The sequence below is a fragment of the Talpa occidentalis genome, unplaced genomic scaffold (genome assembly GCF_014898055.3).
Source record: "Talpa occidentalis isolate TD23 unplaced genomic scaffold, MPIMG_talOcc4v2.1 talOcc4.9, whole genome shotgun sequence".
In the NCBI taxonomy this organism is placed as follows: domain Eukaryota; kingdom Metazoa; phylum Chordata; class Mammalia; order Eulipotyphla; family Talpidae; genus Talpa; species Talpa occidentalis.
In genome coordinates, this window is record NW_023605305.1 from 94743959 (window position 1) to 94765394 (window position 21436).

Sequence of the window (21436 nt, forward strand, 5' to 3'; positions counted from 1 at the left end):
TGTAGAGGCCACATTTTACAAGTAGAGATTTATGCTTCCTATCCTTAAGGACAGAGTATCTTCAAAATTCTTGGAATTCTTTTTTATTTTTTTTTAAATAGGTATTTATGCATACATGAACTAGGGTACAGGCCAGAGATGCGGGGGGTGAGGACTCACCAGAGACAGAGTGGGGAACAGAACAGGCAGATCTACTGAAATATACTGCTGAGGGGAGCAGCGGGCAAGTCAGGAGAGATCTCCCTACATAATTAGGGAGACGTGGGTAGCTCCATGGCCGGGGATAGAACTCATGCTGCAATGGCTGCAGATAGCTTCATAGGTTGCGTATTAAACCCTTGCACCACCCAGGGAGGCCCAGAATTACTTGGAATTCTTCTGCACAGAGATTTCTCTCTTCTCTCCCATTTATGAGCTGATTCAATCATATCAGTATGGACTTGCGGATATTTATTTTATAGTTTGAATTATAATTTACGACTACTTTAAATATTTTTTCCTCAGTTGTTATCACTTTTGGTAGTTGGCTCCTCTGTCCCCTTTAATATACACCCATTAATGTAGGGTTATGTTTTTGAGAACTTCCTTGCTTTCTAGCATTACAAGCTGCTCCAGAATAATTTTGTACATTTCCTGTCCTAGCTCTAGAATCAAATATTTCTCCAAGGAGTTTGGGTTCCTACTACTAGAAAATGGTATTAGAAGTCAAGATCTACGGGCTAAGTGAACCTACCCTAATTTTTTGGTAACACAAGATGAAACTAATATTATGATACTTAAAATTTTAATAACTTTCTTCACTAATCTACAGATATTCCTATGATCTGGGTTTGGGCATCTGAATATTTTTCATTTCTAGATGGAGTAATATTTTAAAAACCTATACTTAATCCCTTTAACATTTAACTGTATATTAAAACTGGACACCAAAGAATCATACCTGGCCACTTTATTAAAAAAATTTTAACAGAATTTTATAATACCTATTGACTACACAATAAAATGAGTAAATTCTTTTTGCTGAGAATTAGCATTAAGAGTAGGTAAGATTGGGCCTCCCCTGGTGGCGCAGCGGTTGACAGCTGGGCTGCGAAGCTGCCCGCAGCCTCTGCAGCGCCAGTTCAATCCCCGGCTGCCGGCGAGGGTCCCACATGGCACACAGACCTCTCCTGCTGCCCACTGCTCCCCTCAGCAGTGTACTTCAGTCCTTCTGCCTGTTCTACTCCCCGCTCTGGCTCTGTTGAATCCTCTCACCCTCCTGCCCTTCTGACTATAACCAGTGCTTGTATAAATAAATAAATCTTTAAAAAAAAAAAAAAGAGTACGTAAGAATACAGAAGTTATTTTTCCAAATTAAAAATGTTTTAAAACTTGAGAAAACCATTCAAGAAAAAAATTCTGAATAATTAAGTTGCTCAAAACGGAAACCATTGTACTTCAAGGGGGAAAAAAAAATCTTCCAAAAAGAAGTTTGTTAGCCAAGAGTTGGCATATAAACTACTACCTGTTGTGAAACTATGAACAAATTAGCTCAGGAAATTGGAAAGCACAAACTATCACAAAGCATTAAAATAAATGTGGTTATTTAGTAATGTCACTGTAATTTCATGTCATTAAAATATGTAACACTTTAAGGTTAAATGATAAAGATTTTATCACTTCCTCTCCATCTCTGTCAAAACTGCATACTGATCTGTGTACACTGATTTAAACCTAACTCCCTCACTGTATGTCAGAATAGAATTTTGAGTGGGTGTATTTTAAGCCAAGAAGTGGTTGGGGTATTGCCCATCTGAGGCATCCCTAGAGGTTATCTGTTGGGCAAACTAACGAAAGTGGGTAAATGTTACTGGGTACCAGGAAAAGAACAAGAAGCTGAATTTGAGTGAAACGACAGTGTCAAATTTTAAAATTTCCATTCTTTGTAACAAAGCAGCATGAATGTTACAGATGTGCCCAGCCACAGAAGATTTTAATATGGTTATGACAAATAAATATGCATGCTTATCTTTATAATAGTCAAAATCCAAACTCAATTTCAGGTTAAATATCAGAAGACTTGGGTTCAATTCCCATCTATTTTCCTCAACTGAGCAAAAATGAACTTTTCTGTTTTGTTTCACCACCTGGAAAGTGGAGAGTTCTACAATTAATGTAAAAATTTTTACAATTAATGTAAAAATAAAGTCCTCACCTAATAAATAACATTTGGATCAAAAGGTGGAAAATTCTACTAACAGGAGGAGGCAATTTTTAACCCCTATTTGTTCCCATCTAAATATTACAAATTCTTATAAGAATATTTTTCTTGAATCAACTTCAATTATATCTTCTTAATAGGCTAAATGCCATTTAGGTGATAATGTCATGATCAAAACCTTCCCATGACTTTCCATCTTACTCAGAGAAAGACCAAAGTTCATAGGCCAAACAAAAAACATCCTACTTACCCTTTGGATTTCCTCTACTTCTGCTGAATTGCTCCACTCAGAAGCGTGCCTAGTCTTAGCCCCTTGATCCCTTAGCAGGGAAATCTTCCCGCAATTCTACATACCTCACCTGTTTCAAATCTTTAAGTATCACCTTCTAGTGAGCCTGTCCTGACCACATTATTTAAAATAGCAATAGTCCCCAATCCTTGACACCCTCATCCTCCCCCTTTCCTACATGTTTTTCCTCCATTGTATTCATTATCTTTTTAATCACACACCATATGATACGTTTATCTTGCTTATGTGACTTCTCTCTCTACCATTAAGCTGGATGAGGAAAGGGAAATTTTGTGTTTAGCTGACTAATCCATCTAAAATATTCAGAATAGTGAATGGCACACAGTAGGCACTCCATAGATACTTGTTGAATTTAAATCAATACTCCATTTAAATTAGTAATTTGACTCATTTGTCACATCTGAGCATTCGAACGAGAGGGGTGACAACAGTGTGGAATGGCTTACGAGGGGTCTGCAGCAGGACGGGAGAAGCAGAGCACCAGGGATCATGGCAGGTCCAGTTTCAACTATCTCGGAAATAAGGTCACGGGAGAAGAAAAGCAGTGAATTGGGGTGACAGATTTGAAGAATTCTTAAGTAGCTTATTATGGCTCAGGTGCAGGAAATGTGAGAAAAGTAGGAAAGAAATCTAGAAAGGGAGAGAGAAATCGGAGCAAGTTGGGTTTTGTGAATAGGGCCAGAAATTGTTTTTGTACACCAGTTATATGTTTTAAAGACACTTTAACTTTGTACTTCATTGACAATCTTCAAAGAGCACAACTTTTCATTATTTTTTCATTAATTATTTTTTTCTTACATCAGCGTTCATTTTTGTACAACATTTGATTTCTCCCTCAGGTGCAGTTTCCGTAATTCCTCCACCATCATATCACCCATGAACCATCGCCACAGTCCCTTGTGCTCTTCCCTCACCTGTCTTGATCCCTTTCCCTTCCCCTCCCCCTCATCCCTCTGCTGTATACACAGATCTATGGTTAGCTTGCTAGTTTTGTCATTTTCCTGACTGTTCAGTTACCCTGTATTCCACCTAGAAGTGAAGACATCTGATATTTCTCTTTTTCCTTCTGACTTATTTTGCTTAGCCTAATAAGCTAAGCTCCATCCATGTTGCTGCAAATGGCCTGAGTTTATCTTTTTTGATTGCTTAGTAGTAGTCCATTGCGTGTGGTATTTCATTCCATCTTCTTGATCCATTCATCTATTTTGGGGTATTTCGGTTGTTTCCATATTTTGGCTATTGCAAATAGCACTGCAATAAACACAGGATTGCAGATTTCCTTTCAAATTAGTGTTCTTGTGTTCTTTGGGTAGATTCCTAGGAGTGGTAGGCCCATTTCCCACCAGCTATGCAGGATTTCTCCACATCCTCATCAGTATTTGTTGTTTCTAGTTTTTTTAATGTGGGCCATTCTCAATGGTGTGAGGTGGTATAGCATTGTGGTTTTGATTTGCTTTTCCCTGATAATAAGTGAAGATGAACATTTTTTCATATGCCTATTGACCATTTTCATTTCTTCTTTGGAGAAGTGTCTTTTTAGTTCTTCTGCCCATTTTTGACTGTGTTGTTTGCTTTGTTTTTGTTGAGCTATGGAAGCTCTTTCTAGAGCTTTGATATTAGTATCTTATCAGTTGCATGGTGTGCAAATATTTTCTTCCATTCGGTGGGATGTCTCTTTGTTTGGTTACTGTCTTGTTTGCTATACAAAAGATTTTTAGTTTGATGTAGTCCCAGCTATTTATCTTCGCCTTCATTTTCCTTGCTTCTGGAGATGCATCCTCAAAGATGTTTCTGAGGTGTACACCATGGAGTGTTTTGACTATATGTTTCTTCTATATATTTTATGGTGTCAGGTCTTACATTCAAGTCTTTTATCCATTTTGGGTTGGTTTTGTGTATGATGTGAGAGAGCAGTCTAGTTTCATTCTTTTGCATGGGGTGGTCCAGTTTTTCCAGCACCATTTTTTGAAGAAGTTATCCTTATTCCGGTGGATATTCTTTGCTCCTTTGCTGTGAATTAGTTGGCCATATGAATGGTTTTATTTCCAGTCTTTCAATTAGCTTTTATTGGTCTGTGTGTCTGTTTTGTTCCAGTACCATACTGTTTCTATTATGGTGGCTTTGTAGTTCAGTTTGAAGTCTGGTTATATAATGCCTATGGTTCTTCCCCCTGTTAGTCAGGAAATCTCTGCTATTCAAGGTTTTTGTGATTCCATATGAATTTCAGCAATATTTATTCCATTTCTTTTTTTAAATACTTTTTTTTCATTTATTTTTTATTTATACGATAGCTGGGGTACAGGCCAGATGTGCAGGATGGTGAGAGGATTCACCACAGACAGAGCAGGGAGCAGAACAGACAGACAGACCAAAAGTACTGCTGAAGGGAGCAGCGGGCAAGGCAGGAAAGGTCTGCCACGCCATGTAGATAACTCCCTGGCCGGCCGGGAATGGAACCCACACTGCAGAGGCTGTGGACAGCTTCACACCGCTGTGCTCAACCCACTGTGCCACCAGGGAAGCCCATTATTCCATTTCTTTGAAGAATGTCATTGAGATTTTTGTTGGAATTGCACTGAGTCTGTAAATTGCTTTTGTTAGGATAGCCATTTTGATGTTAATTCTCCTGATCCATGAGCAAGGGATGTTTCAATTTCTTTGTCTTTGTCTATTTCTTTTAACAGTGTTTTGAAATTTTCCTTATATAGATCTTTCATTTCCTTTCTTAGATTTATTCCCAGGTATTTAATTTTAGGGGGTATAATTATAAATAGGATATTTTCTTAATTTTTTTCCTTTTCAGACTGACTGCTTGCATACAGGAAGGCTACTGTTTTTTGAACCTGCTACTTTACTATACTGCTTTATTGTTTTAATTAGTTTTTTGGTGGGTTTTTTTTTTGGTTTTTTATATCTGTTATAGCATCTTCAAATAATGATAATTTTACTTCTTTTCCAATTTGGATTTCTTGTATGTCTTTTGCTTGCCTAATTGCTCTAGCTAGGGTTTCCAGTATTACATTGAAAAGAAGTGGTGAGAGTGAACATCATTGTCGTGTTCCAGATCTTAAAAGGAAAACTCAGTTTTTCACCATTAAGATGATGTTAGATGTGAAAACAGAGAGAGGGGGCCAGAGACACTCAGAGGTGGCTGCCAAGGATAAGGAGCAGGGTCAGGCTGAAGGACCAGGGACCTGGATGAGCAGCGGTGGTGGCAACACGAGGGGGATAAATCCTAATGGAAGACTTCCATTTGGTAATTTGATTAGTGCAAGAAAAATTAAGAAATAATGGATGTAGAAAATAAGCAGATAATGAATGCAAACCCCACAGGTACTGATAATTTAAGTGACTTTTCTGGCAATGAAGAAAGTGCTTGAGCTGAGGAAATAAAGAATGAAATAAATGGAAATTGGATTTCAGCATCCTCCATTAACGAAGCTAGAATTAATGCCAACACACACACAAAAAAAGTAATTATGGAAAAACACATTCCGGGACTCTGGCAGAGGCTATTAAGCCAGGATAATGGAAATGAAGCCCTTAGAAGTGGAATATCTGTACCAACCAGTCATAAGGAAAGGTTGCTGGATAGGCGATCCAGACCTGGGAAAGGAAAGGGACTACTGGAGAAAGGTGGTGCAGGAGGCAGAGGAGTATGGGGTACATCTGGACAGGCATATGATGTGGAGGAATTAATGAAAGATCCTATGGTAATGACCAGGAGAACTATGTTTATGGAACTGTAGTTTTGCCTTTAGATGAAAAGGCATTTGAGAAGACTTTAACATAAAACACACAGGAATATTTTGAGCATGGAGAAACTAGTGAAGTTGTGGAAATGCTATGAGATTTAAATCTTGGTGAAATGAAGAATGGAATACCAATACTGGCAGTGTCCATGGCATTGGCGGAAAAGGTTAGTCATAGAGAGATGACATCTAAACTCCTTTCTGACCCAAGAGAGATGATATAGAGCACAAATGGTGTGTAAAAAATCATTTGATAAATTGCTGAAAGATCTACGTGAATTAGCATTGGATACTTCAAGCACTACAGCTGGTGGGTGAGTTTATTGTTAGAGCTGCTGGAGATAGAATTTTATGTAATACCTATATTGATAGTTGCAAAGAAGTGTAGATTGTATACAGGCTTGAGCTGCTCTAGACAAGGCTACTGTGCTCCTGAGCATGTCAAAAGGTGGAAAGCACAAGGAGTGTTTGGGGCTCTGGAGGTGGGCAGTAGTCTATGATCACCTTGTTAAAGAGACTGATATGCTGCTGAAAGAATATTTACTCTCTGAACACAATGCTGAACCTTAATAATGCCTCAAGGAACTGAAGTACCTCATTTTGACCATGAGCTTGTATATAAAGCCATTGTAATGGTTTTAGAGTCAACTAGAGGAAGTACATTTAAGATGATTTTGGATTTATTAAGATCCTTTTGGAAATCTTCTACGATTACTCTAGACCAAATGAAGAGGTTATGAGAGAATTTACAATGGAATTCCAAATGTTAATCTGGATGGCCACATTCATACTCTGTGCTTGAATGATTTGTAGAGGAATGTTTTCAAGCTGGGATGATTTCCAAATAAGTAGGAGATCTTTGCCCTTCAAGGGGCAGAAAGTGTTTTTTTAAGTGAAGGAGATGGAGGTCATCTTAAACCAGTAAGCTACTGAATTTAAGAACTCTTGCAGTCTTAGATGTCATAAAATTATATATACATATATATATATATATATATGAATTGTAAGAATGGTTAGCACAGTTTTTATTTTTTAAGTACTTGTTTAGGGAACAAGGCATTTCTGAAATTTTATAAACTTAAATTTAAGGAGAATTTTTTAAAGCAAAATTTTTGCCCCTGCCCCCCCTTTTTTTAGCGTAAAGGATGGGGATAGAAAAGTAACCACTTCTGGGGCCTCCCTGGTGGCGTGAGGGGTTAGGCACCGCACTATGCAGCAATCCGTGGCCTCTGCAGCACGAGTTTGATCCCTGGCCAACCAGGGAGCAGCCCACATGGTGCAACTGACCTCTCTTGACTCACCTGCTGCTCCCCTCAGCAGTGTACTTCAGTCAATCTGCCTGTTCTGTCTCTGGTGACTCCTCTCACCCCCGCATCTCTGGCCTGTGCCCCAGCTCTTGTATGCATAAACAAATAAATCTTTAAAAAAAAAAAGTTAAAAAAAAGTAACCACTTATTAACTGGAATATTCTTATAAGCTACCTTTTGTAAGTGCCATGTTTATGACCTAATCATTTCAAGTTTTGCATCAATGTCTAACTGCACCCCTTTCCTTCAAGGATAGTGTTTTATAGTAAAATCACTAACTTACACAACATGTTATTTAGGGGGTAAATTTAAGGTGCTAAAACCCTATGTTTGCTGGTGCTGTTGAAATACTGTGCTTTGGGAGTAATTTGTCTTAAAGAATTTTAAGAAAATGAGTTAGTCATGAGACATTCATTTCCAGGAAACATTGATTAGTCTTAAACACTAGATAAGTAATTGGTGGTTGGAACATCTATTTTTCTACAAAATTGGAAAAGTGAACCTGATTCTAGAAGAATGTATGACAAAATAAAACATGAAGTAGTTTTAAAAAATGATGTTAGCTGTGGGTTTGTTGCTTATGGCTTTTATTCTGTTATGTTCCTTTTATCCCGAATATTTCGAGGGCTTTCACCCTAAATGGGTGTTGAACTTTATCAAATGTTTTTTGGCATCTATGGGTATGATCCGGCTTTTATTTTTCTTTTTGTTGGTTTTCTTTTCAGATGTTGAACCATCCTGGTGTCCCTGGACTAAATCCCACTTGGTCATGGTGTATAATCTTCTTGGTGCATTATTAGGCTTGGTTTGCTATTTTATTGAGTATTTTTGCACCTGTGAATATTAGGGATATTGGTGTGTAATTCTCTTATTTTGTATTTTCTTTGTCTGGCTTGGTATTAGTGTAACATTGGCATCATAAAACGTATTTGCTACAATTCTCGATTTTTTGAAAAAGTTTTTTATGATAGGCATTAATTCATCTTTGAATGTTTGGTAGAACTCGCTTGTGAAACCATCTGATTCTGGGCTTTTATTTTGGGGAAGAGTTTTGATTACTGTTTCAATTTTGCTGCTTATAGTAAGTTAGAGTTTTCTGTTTCTTCCTTGTTCACCTTTGGGTGATTGTATAATTCTAAGAATTTGTCTATTTCCTCTAGATTGTTGAACTTGTTTTCATGTAAGTGTTGATAGCAACCTCTAATTATGCTCTGATCTCTGCTATATCTGTTGTAATTTCTCCTTTCATTTGTGATCGTATTTATCTGCGCTTTCTCCCTTTTTTCTGTAAGCCTAGCTAGAGGTTTATTTGCTCTATTGTTTTCAAAGAACCAGCATTTGGCTTCATTGATCTTATGGACTGTCTTTTTTTATTACTATTTGGTTTATTTCTGCCTTAAGTATTATTTCCTTTTTTCTACTGGCATTTTGGGTTTTTCTGTTGTTCTTTTCCTAGCTCTTTGAGATGGGAGATTAAATTATGTCTTTGGTTCTTTCTTATTTCTTTATGTGAGCCTGTATTGCTACATACATTCCTCATTGCTTCTTTTCCTGTATCCCACACATTCTGGAGGCTGTGTCCTCATTGTCATTCACACCTCAAAGTATTTTTAAATTTCTTCGATTTCCTCATTAACCCAGTGGTGTTTTGGTCTCCATGTAGTGGGGAGTTTCCTTGCTTTCTTTTCAAAGTTGATTCTAGTTTGATGCTTTATAGTCAGAGAAGATACTTGGTATGATTTCAATCTTCATGTACTTGTAGATGTTTGTCTTATGACCCAGTATGTGGTCAATCCTGGAGAAAGGTCCATGTGCACATGAGAAATAACGTGTATTCAGTTTTGGGGGATGCAGTGTCCTATAGACATCTGTTAGAACCATGTGGTCTAGATCTTTATTTAGGGATATTGTGTCCTTGTTTATTTTTTGTCTTGTTGGTCTGTCTCTCGGTGACAGTAGGGTATTGAAATCTCCTATACCACATATGTATTTTCTTTAATATCTGTTTTCAAAGATGACAGTAATTGTCTAATATATCCTGAATCACTTAGTGAGTTATACTGATAACTGTTATGTCTTTCTGGTGTTTTGTTCCCTTGATGTTTATATAGTATCTATGCCTCATCACCTTTTTTAGCTTGAAGTCTATTTTATCTGATATTAGTATGTCTACCCCTTGCCTTCTTTTGGGGGCCATTTGCTTGTAGAATTGTTTTCCAACCCTTTACTGTTATTAATTTATTTTTAAAGATTTATTTTATTTATACATACAAGAGCTAGGGTGTAGGCCAGAGATGCAGGGGGGTGAGAGGATTCACCAGAGACAGAGTGGGGAGCAGAACAGGTGAACTGACTGAGGGGAGCATCAGGCGAGACAGGAGAGGTCTGCTATGCCATGTGGGTTAGCTCCCAGGCTGGATATTGAACTCATGCTGCAGTGGCTGTGGACAGATTCACAGTGCTAAGACTCAACCCTCTGCACCACCAGGGAAGCCCTGCCCTTTACTTTTAATCTGTGTTTATTTTCAGATCTTATGTATATTTCTTGAAGACGGCAGAAGGTTGGATGCTGTTTTCTAATCCAAAATGCTACTCTGTGTCTTTTGATTGGTGAATTTAATGCATTTACATCTAGGGTGGATATTGATACTTTGAAATCTATTATTGCCATTTTGTTCATCATTTTGTGGTTCTATGCAGTATCTTGTGCAGTTCTTGTTCATTCCTCTATTAGTCTGGATTTTAAGGCTTCTTTTTGTAAAGATTTATTTATTTTTGCATACAAGAACTGGTGTACAGGCCAGAGAAGTGGGGGTGAAAGGATTCACCAGAGACAGAGCAGGAAACAGAACAGACAGACTGACTGAAATACACTGCTGAGGGAAGCAGTGGGCAAGTCAGGAGAGGTCTGCTGCGCCATGTGGGCTGCTCCCTGGCAGGCCAGATATTGAACTCATGCTGCAGAGGCTGTGAATTGCTTCATAGTGTGGTGCTTAACCCCTTGGGCCACCAGGGAGGCCCGATTTTAAGGCTTCTTACAAAATTTCTTGGAGTGGATGGATGTTTAGTAGTAGCAAACTTCTGAAGATTTTGTTTGTCTGAGACGGTTCTTATTTTTGGCTCGTAAAGAAAGAAGAGCTTTGCAGGATAGTTTTGGCTGGCATTTTTGTCTTGGAGTTTTTTGAATATGTTACTTATGTAAAGATTTATTTATTTATATAAGAACCGGGGTACAGGCCAGATGTGCGGGAGGGTGAGAGGATTCACCAGAGATAGAGTGGGGAACAGAACGGGCAGACAGACCAAAGATACTGCTGAGGGGAGCAGCGGGCGAGGCAGGAGAGGTCTGCCGCGCCATGTGGGTTTCTCCCCGGCTGGCCAGGAATTGAACCGGTGCTGCAGACAGCTTTACAGCACTGCGCTCAACCTGCTGTTCCACAGGGGAGGCCCTCCATTCTCTTCTTGCCCATAAGAGTTGAGAGCCAGAATTTGAATTCTGTCCTGAAAGCCATGGGAAGCTACTGAAATATTTTAAATGATAAACAAGGAATTAGTAATAACTTCAGCTACACAATAAGTAGATTTTTTAATAGCTTATTTGCTATTTAAAAAATCCATGAAACTACCAGGAGAGTATTTCTAATATTAAAGAAGAAATTCATTAAAAAAATTTTTTTAATTCATTTTAACCCTGGAAAAATATTAAGGGAGTGGGTTTTCATACAAAGTGTCATTTTATTTACTTATTTATTTTATTTATTTTTTTAATTTATGCAAACACTGGGTACAGTCAGAAGCACAGGAGGGTAAGAGAATTCACCAGAGCCAGAGCGGAGAGCAGAAAAAGGCAGACTGACGAAGCACACTGCTGAGGGGAGCAGCGGGCGGCAGGAGAGGTCTGCGCGCCACGTGGGACCCTTGCCCAGAGGCTGGGGATTGAACTGGTGCTGTAGAGGCTGCAGGCAGCTTTGCAACCCAGCGCTCAACCGCTGTGCCACCGGGGAGGCCCCAAAGTGTCATTTTAAAATCTTCTCTATGACTCAGTTTCCTCACCTATAAGATGGGAATATTAACAATACCCATTGTCATAGTGCTTTAAGGATTATGTAAGTGGATAACATACTTAATAACTTAGAAAACTGCATGGTATATTTTAAGCATTCAGTGATGCAAGTTAATAATACTTTTATTAGTATCTGGAAGAATCACTTAAACGTGATAAGATCTGTATATCAAAACATGGTAAATATATAACAAATAAAGTTAAACAGAACTTACAAAGGACAGAAATAAATTCATTCACGTAAACATTTTAGAAAAAACAAAAAGCCACAGCAATTCTTTTTTTTTTTTTAAATAATAAATTTTATTGTTATATTCCCCATACAATTGCAGTCCCCCCATTCTGACCCCAATCCCTCCCCTCCCGCCCCCGCCCCCCTAAAAGTGTCTCTGGTTCATAGTTTTTTGTTGATTTTGATTTTCACTTTCTTAAAGTTATTCATTTTCCTGGTCCCTTATTTAAGTTTTCTAGATTCCTGTTATGAGTGAGACCATCTGGTATTTTTCTTTTTCTTTTTGGCTTATTTCGCTGAGCATGATCCCTTCCAGCGCCATCCATGTTGCTGCAAATTGCATGTGTTTATCTTTTTTGAATGCTGAGTAATATTCCATGGTATATATGTACCACATCTTCTTGATCCAGTCATCTATTTTTGGGCATTTGGGTTGTTTCCAAAGCTTAGCTATTGTAAACAGTGCTGCTGTAAACATAGGGGTGCAGGTGCTCTTTGGAATTGATGTTTCTGTCTCTTTTGGGTAAATACCTAGGAGTGGAATTGCTGGATCATATGGAAGTTCTATGTTTAGTAGGTCCAGAAATCTCCACACAGCTTTCCATAGTGGTTGGACCAGTTTGCACTCCCACCAACAGTGCAGAAGAGTTCCTTTTTCTCCACACCCTCGCCAACATTTGTTGTTGCTAGTTTTTTTAATATGTGCCATTCTCACTGGTGTAAGATGGTATCTCATGGTAGTTTTGATTTGCATTTCCCTGATGACAAGTGATGTTGAACATTTTTTTATATGCCTGTGGGCCATTTGCATTTCCTCTTCAGAGAAGTTTCTTTTTAGCTCTTCTGCCCATTTTTTGACGGGATTATTTTCTTTGTTGTTGAGTCTCGTCAGCTCTTTGCAGATTTTTGTGATCAGTCCTTTATCATTAGTGTTGGGTGCAAAAATGTTCTCCCAGTTGGTGGGGTTTCTCTTTGTTTTTGTTATTGTCTCTTTTGCTGTGCAGAAGCTCTTTAATTTGATGTAGTCCCAGCTGTTTATCTTTGTCTTCACTATCACTGCTTTGGGTGATGTGTCTGTAAAGATGTCTTTGATGTGCAAATCCCGTAGTGTTTCGCCTATATTTCCTTCTATGTATTTTATGGTTTCAGGTCTTATGTCTAGTTCTTTAATCCATTTTGAGTTGATTTTTGTGTATGGTGTGAGGTAGTGGTCAAGCTTCATTCTTTTGCATGTAGCGACCCAGTTTTCCCAGCACCATTTATTGAACAAACTTTCTTTGCTCCAATGCATAGTCTTTGCTCCTTTGTCAAAGATTAGTTGACCATAAATCTGTGGGTTTATTTCTGGATTTTCTATTCGATTCCATTGGTCTGTATGTCTGTTCTTGTTCCAATACCATGCAGTTTTGATGATTATGGCTTTGTAGTATAGTTTGAAGTCTGGGAGTTTGATGCCTCCATTTCCTTCTTTTTTTTTCAGTAGAGCTTTGGCTATTCGGGGTTTTTTGTGATTCCATATGAATTTCATCAATAATTGTTCTATTTCTTTGAAGAATGACATTGAAATTTTGATTGGAATAGCATTGAATCTGTATATTGCTTTTGGAAGGATGGCCATTTTAATAATGTTTATTCTTCCAATCCATGAGCAGGGGATGTCTTTCCATTTCTCTGTGTCTTCTTCTATTTCTTTTAACAGTGTTTTATAGTTTTCTTTGTATAGGTCCTTTACCTCTTTTGTTAGATTTATTCCCAAATATTTGATTTTTTTTGTTTCAATAACAAAAGGGATGGTTTTTTTGATTTCTTCTTCTTCAGATTTATTGTTTGTGTATAGGAAGGCTACTGACTTTTGCATGTTGATTTTGTATCCTGCAACTTTACTGAACTGACTGATGAGTTGAATTAGTTTTTCTGTGGAGTTTTTGGGGTTCTCTATGTATAATATCATATCATCTGCAAATAGTGATAGTTTGACTTCTTCTTTTCCTATTTGGATTCCTTGGATGTCTTTCTCTTGTCTTATTGCTCTGGCTAGGACTTCCAGTATTATATTGAAAAGCAGTGGTGAGAGTGGGCATCCTTGTCTTGTTCCAGATCTTAATGGAATTGCTTTCAGCTTTTCACCATTGAGAATTATACTGGCTGTTGGCTTGTCATAGATGGCCTTTATGATGTTGAGGTATGTTCCTTGTATCCCAAGAATTTCAAGGGCTTTTATCATGAATGGGTGTTGCACTTTGTCGAAAGCTTTCTCAGCATCTATTGATATTATCATATGGTTTTTATATTTCTTTTTGTTGATGTGTTGGATAACGTTGATAGATTTTCGGATGTTAAACCATCCTTGTGTCCCTGGAATGAATCCTGCTTGGTCGTGGTGAATTATCTTATGGATACATTGTTGGATTCTGATAGCTAAAATTTTATTGAGGATTTTTGCATCAGTGTTCATTAGGGAGATTGGCCTGTAGTTTTCCTTTTTTGTGTTGTCCTTGTTCGGTTTTGGTATTAGTGTAATGTTGGCTTCATAGAACGTGTTAGGTATTATACCTTCCTTCTCAATTTTTTGGAAGAGTTTGTGAAGGATAGGCACTAATTCGTCTCTGAATGTTTGGTAGAATTCATTTGTAAATCCATCAGGTCCTGGGCTTTTGTTTTTGGGGAGGTTTTTGATTACCATTTCAATTTCGCTAATTGTAATTGGTTCTGTTTAGGTGTTCTATTTCTTCTTTATCTAGCTTTGGGTGATTGTAGAGTTGTAGGAATTTGTCCATCTCCTCTAGATTGTTAAACTTGTTTCCATATAACTGTTCATAGTAGTTACTGATTATTCTTTTGATTTCTGCTGTGTCCGTTGTGATTTCTCCTCTTTCATTGATGATCCTGTTTATTTGTGCTTTCTCCCTTTTTTCCTTTGTGAGCCTGGCTAGGGGTTTGTCTATTTTATTGATTTTTTCAAAGAACCAGCTCTTGGTTTCATTGATCTTTTGGATTGTTTTTTTAGTTTCAATTTCATTTATTTCTGCTTTGGTTTTTATTATTTCTTTTCTTCTACTGGTTTTGGGGTTTTTTTGTTCTTCTTTTTCTAGATCTTTGAGCTTCGAGATTAGGTTGTTTCTTTGAGTTCTTTCTTGTTTCTTGATGTGAGCTTCTATTGCTATATATTTTCCTCTTATTACTGCTTTTGCTGCATCCCATACATTTAGGATATTGGTATCCTCCTTGTCGTTCAATTCAAAAAATTTTTTAATTTCTTCTTTGATCTCCTCATTAGTCCAGTGGTCTTCCAGTAGTGTAAGCCACAGCAATTCTTAACTTGAAGTTACATATTATTCTTGGAAAGGGATAAATTCATTATCCAGGATGGATAAAAACTACCTAAAGGAACCCAAGACTTTCTGCACTTTCCAGTCTGGCTATAATTTTTGGAAGCCCCTACAATGTTGTGTGGTTTTTAATTTAAAATTATCTAATGAAGCCTAGTTAGGAAAGAAGGAACATTTTACACATGCTATCTTTTTAAATCTCAATAACTCTAAAGCAGTTAATTTTAGATTCCACAGTTGTGAGGGGTAAATATAAACTAAGTTAGATAACTACTCAAACATAAGACAGCCAATAAGTGGCTTGATTCAATAATCGACACTCTTGGGACCTCCCTGGTGGCTTAGGAATTAAGTCTCAGTACCATCATGCTATTACTGCTAGGGCCTGAATTTGATCCCCGGCCAGGGAGGTGACCCACATATGGCGCTGCAGACCTCTCCTGTCTTGCCCACTGCTCCCCTTAGCAGTGTATTCAGTAAATCTGCCTGTTCTGCTCTGCACTCCATCTCTGGTGAATCATCTCACTCCCCACACCTCTGTCCTACACCCCAGTTCTTCTATGCGTAAGTAAATAAATATTTTTAAAAAAACAACAAAATCCATACTTTAAACTACAGAATCTCTTGCAATTATAAGAAAACAAAAAGATAAGGAAAAAACAAAAATAATGGATAATGGTAGTGGACTATGCATGATTTGGTGATGAGTGCACAATGGTGGCAATACCTGATGGGTATACAAATACCTCAATTAAAAATAAATTCATTTAAAAAAATCTTGATTTGGTTATAAAAAAAGACAAAAAGTTGTGACTATAGAGTCACTTAGGATCATTCTAAAATCCTTTTGTTCCTAATAATTAAATTTCTTAAAGCTCTTTATTCTGAGTATGATATGTATTTTCTTTTACAGACTATTTAACGAAATTCCCTTAGTTTGAGACATCTAACCATAAGATCAATATGTAAAGTGTATGTACAAAGGCAAGGAAAAAATTTTCCTTTAAAAGATAAAAGCTAGCATAATCTCATGTCATAATTTCCCAAGTGATTAAAAACAATTAATACTAACAATAAATGTATACCAGTTTTCAGAGGCTGAAATTCAATATATTTCAAAGAAGGGTTCCAGACTCAGTTATTTCTTCTACATAAGGATAAATGAATGTAGATAGGGTCTAATGCATTTTCTGTCTTAACTAGTAGGGACCTAATCAGAAAAGAATGTATGCAAGTTGATGCAAGTGTGAAGATGGTGATAAGCTCTGAATTTAAAAAATTTGAATTTTCAAATTACATACATTAAAAATCACTGTAGAAACAACAGTAGATGATTAGTGTATTAATTTAACTCACTCAAATACAAATATCTGAGTGATGGCACTATATATCAATCACTGAAGAATACAGCAATTGAGTAAGACAGAAAAAAGTTCCTCTCTTATGGAGCTTCTATTCTTGTGAGAAATGTGGACAACAAAATTGAATATTTATGGGAGGAATAACTGTTTTAATATGTTGTTCATATATACTTAAATATAAAACAGCATAAGAGGATAGAGATGAGAATACTTTAGACAGAAATATGACCAAATGAGATTTATCTATGAAGGTAACAGAGACCTGATGAAGTGAGAGGATTATATAGTATTTAAAATTCATAATGGTAATTCTGAATTGTCAAAAAAGATTACAATTAAAAACAATGCATCATAATTTTTTATATTTAGGGGAAACAATTTTATAGTTGTATAATCTACTCTGAAGAAACATTACAGTAGAAGTGTGACTGAAATCCATCAATAAGTATCATTCTGTTTGATGAGGAACCTGGATAATAACTTTTGCAAAGTTATAGGAAAATGGCTAAAATCTGAAAGCTGCTACACTTTAAAAAGGCTAAATTCACTGTGAGATGCTATTATAAAACAATACCTCTAAAGCCAGGGGGCAAGGCATTATTATAAAGGATATTACAAATATTACAGATTCAGTTATCTCAGAATAACATGGGGGGAAGTTTATCAGACCTGAAAGTTTCAAGTTGACTGAAGAATCTTTGAAAACAAGTTTAGTAAACATTTTTAGTAAGCTTCATAAGTTTTTCTACTACAGAGTGCTATTGTGTTTATATGAGTGAGTGTTTCATCTAATCCATTTTAGCATCTAAATATGGTATCTTTAAGTTTCATAACTACATTTAAAGTAAACTTTAATTATATTAATAACAGTCACAAAATTTGTTGTATAGTGATATAATTTACTAAATGAAAAGGTTGAGAAAATCTGGTTTATGAAAAAAAAAATCATTCACAAGACAGTAATAGTAATTGAAAAGCTGGGTTGAAGAGATTTGAAGCACAAAAATATTTGATTGAGTTCTCCCCCTAGTGGAACTTGAAAATGATCTAAGACATTTCCACGACTAAGGATAACCTAAAATGTATTATTATTGTTATGGTTGAGGAAAGGAAAGGTTTTAACAAAGGAGCTACTGAAGGAAAGCTAATTATTAAAGTATCTACTGAAAACACATTCACTTAATGTATTAATAGCAAGCTAGTAAAGGAAAACTAAATAAGCAGAAATACCCCAAAAGCAGAGAACTAGGAGGTTAAAAAATATATAGCAATATGAAGAACTAGTAGCATGCAGAATGTAAAATTCTGAAAAGTGTAGGCATGTATAAAAAAAAGGTAGGAAGTGAGGAGAGGGAGGTAATACAGATAAGATTAGAAATGCAGGTTTAGGGAATAATGACAATCATTTTATGCTGAGGCATTTCAACTGATTTGGTAGTAAAAGGTAGTCAAAAGTTTTGTTTTAGAAAGAAAACTGGCAGCTCTGTGGAATAGCTGAGGCTGCAGAAAAGGAAACAGGATAGGAAGTTACTACAATTGTTCTTGTAAGGGCATGGGGTAGATTGACTAAGGGAGTGGTGGGGAAATAGACATGCTTTGAAAATTTAAAGAAAAAAATTTTTTTAAGATTTATTTATTTATGCATATAAGAAATGATACAGGCCAGAGGTATAGAGGGTGAGAGGATTCACCAGAGACAGTAGGGAGCAAAGCAAGCAGACTGACTGAAATACACTGCTAAGTGGAGCAGTGAGCAAGACAGGAGAGGTCTGCTGCGCCATTTGGGTTGCTCCCTGGCTGGGGATTGAACTCATGCTGCAGTGGCTGTGGACAGCTCCATAGTGCTATGACTTAACCCCTTGCGCCACCAGGGAGGCCCAAGAAAAAAAAAAAATTTAAACAATTGACATTACCTTAATTTAGTTTTAAATTTACTCAGGCATTTTATCTTTTGAAGGAACTGGAGTTAGACAAGAAAGTTTAGTTTGTATGAATTATTAAGAATTATCTGAAGCAAATTTTACAAGAGTAGGTAAGAAGGAAAAATATTGCTAAGATGTTAACTAGCATACGCACCTTAAAAAATAATTTGGTTTCTCCTAGTGAAGCTGAAAATTTATGTACACTATATATATACATCCTTGGTACATATAGCAGAAGGTAAGAAAAGTTCCTACTAGATTTGACGGAACGGACAGGAGATGTTACCATTAATCAAGACTTGAGATAAAAAGAAGGAAAACAGTTTGGATGGAATAGGAACACATGTGATTTTAAATATGAATTTGAAGTATCTGTGTAACTTCCACGTAAAGCTGTCTAATAGCCATTAAAACTGTTAATCTACTCATCAAGACAGAGTAAGTTTAAAAAACACAAAACCCCCCAACAAAACACACATGTCACAGAATGGAAATAGACATCTGCAAAACATAACATCAATATGTAAAAAACTACATATCCATAAGAAAAAGACCATGCAACCAAACAATATGCACAGAAAATATTAATAGGCACTTTACAAAAGAAATCCAAAAGGCCAACTTATTAGTACTCAAGTAAATGGAAATTAAAACTAGAATGATTATCCCTGCAGACCCAGAAGACCAGCACCAAATAAAACATTTGACACCACCTAGTGTTGGGAAGGATGTGAAAAAACAAGAACTTTCATAATGCTGCTGGAAATTTAAACTGGTACAGCACTTTGGAAAATACAGATTTTTATGACCTAGTCATTCCACACCTTGGTAAACATGCTAGAAACACTTGTTTACATGTTGTCAGTGTAGTGCACAGATTATTCATAATCACATCATTGTTAATAACATCCCCAATCTGGAAATTCCCAAAGGACCACTTTTAATAGAATGGATAAATATACTGTGATATATTCATAAATGGAACATCTGCAATAATAAAAATGACTTTAATAAAAATAATCTGAAGAGATAGAAATATTCAATAGTACTCTACACAAAACTCCAAAATAGAAAACTAAATTGTATAGAATAGAGATGTAAGATAATACAATTATAAGGAAAACCAAAGAAGTGACTAACATGAAATTCAGAATAAGGGAGTAGGATGTGAGTAGGCAGACTTCTGGGGCATACCTGACCTAAGTAATGGTTATATGGGTAATGTATACATATGTGACTTATACATATGATATAGCTTTATTTTATGAACCTCTCTGTACACTGTTTAGAAAGGTTTAAAAAAAATCATTGATTGGGGGAAACATGCCAGGGCTGCAGATATATTAGTAGTCACTGTTATAAAGATGACTTCTGGGACCTCCCTGGTGGCACAAGGGGTTAAACACCACACTATGAAGCAATCCGCAGCCTCTGCAGCATGAGTTCAATCCCCGGCCGGGCAGGGAGCAACCCACATGGTGCAGCAGACCTCTCCTGACTCGCCCGCTGCTCCCCTCAGCAGTGTACTTCAGTCAATCTGCCTGTTCTGTTCCCCACTCTGTCTCTGGTGAATCCTCTTACCTGCTGCATCTCTGGCCTGTACCCCAGCTCTTGTATGCATAAATAAATCTTTAAAAAAAAGATGACTCCTGGGCCTCCCCTGGTGGTGCAGCGGTTGAGAGCTGGGCTGCAAAGCTGCCCACAGCCTCTGCAGGGTCGGTTCGATCCCCAGCCACCAGCGAGGCTCCCACATGGCGCAAAAGACCTCTCCTGCCATGCCCACTGCTCCCCTCAGCAGTGTGTTTCGTCAGTCTGCTGTTCTGTTCCCCGCTCTGGTGAATTCTCTCACCCTTCCGTGCTTCTGACTGTACCCAGTGCTTGGATAAATAAATAAATAAATCTTTAAAAAAAAAAAAAAAAAAAAAAAAAAAGACTCCTGAAGCCATGTAAGTGAGAACTTTCATTTAAGTACAGATTTTAAAAAGCCCAAAACTTGAATTCTCAAAAGAATACATTCAGAATGGATAAAGAAAACTGAAAACAAAATTTAAACAAGAAAGAAGGCAGGCAAAAATGAGTGATGATAGGAAAGCTAAAGAAGAGAATGCTAAGAAAATAGTCAGAAATTACAAAGCCCAAGGATAAATACTGGAAAAATACCAATGAATCTGGCAAAAAAAAAAAAAAATCAAGGAATCATTCCAGTGATCATTTAATCAAGTTATTTGATGTTAATACAGTTATTGATAAGAAAATTTTCATGCATTTTCTATTTTTTCATAAATGATACATTGTTATATTTCTTTTAAAACAAAACATGCCACCTATGAGGTTCTTCACTTTAATATTTTAGAATCAACAAAAAGAATTAATTTAAATCCTATTATTTTATGAATAAAATGAAGACAAATATGGTAAAACTATAATTTTCTTGATGTTAGAAAAGTATAGGATGAAACTGGAAATTGCATAACCTAACATGATTTAACTAGCCAGTTACAAATACATTATGCAGTTGGCTCAATTTCACTAATCATTAGAAAGATGTAAATCAAAACCATAATGAAATACCTTAATATACCCATTAGGATTGTCTACGATTAAAAAAAACACTCACAAAATTAACAAGTGTTTGTGAGGATGGAGAAATTGGGACCTTTGTACATTGTAAAATGGTTCAGCTGCCTTGGGAAACAGTATAGTCATTCCTCAAAAAGTAAACATAAAATTACTTCATGACCCAGCAATCTCACTTCAAAGAAATGAAAACAGAGACTCAAACAGATATTTGGACACCCCTTTTCAAAGCAACATTATTTAACAGGCAAAAGGTGGAAGTGTTCCTCAGTGGGTAGATGGATAAGCAAAGGTGGTATACATGTACAAGAAAAACTATTCAGTCCTACAAAGGAAGAAAGTTCTGACATATATTAAAACATGAATGGACCTTGAAGACATTA

At 36.7% G+C, this 21436-nt stretch overlaps 1 protein-coding gene and 1 pseudogene across 2 annotated transcripts in view; one reads left to right on the top strand and one right to left on the bottom strand.

Annotated features, from left to right (window-relative positions):
* EVI5 (ecotropic viral integration site 5) overlaps positions 1-21436 on the bottom strand; it is a 169179-nt gene that overhangs the window by 49861 nt on the left and 97882 nt on the right. The window lies entirely within an intron of this gene.
* Positions 5801-7195, top strand: LOC119236608 (programmed cell death protein 4-like; annotated as a pseudogene).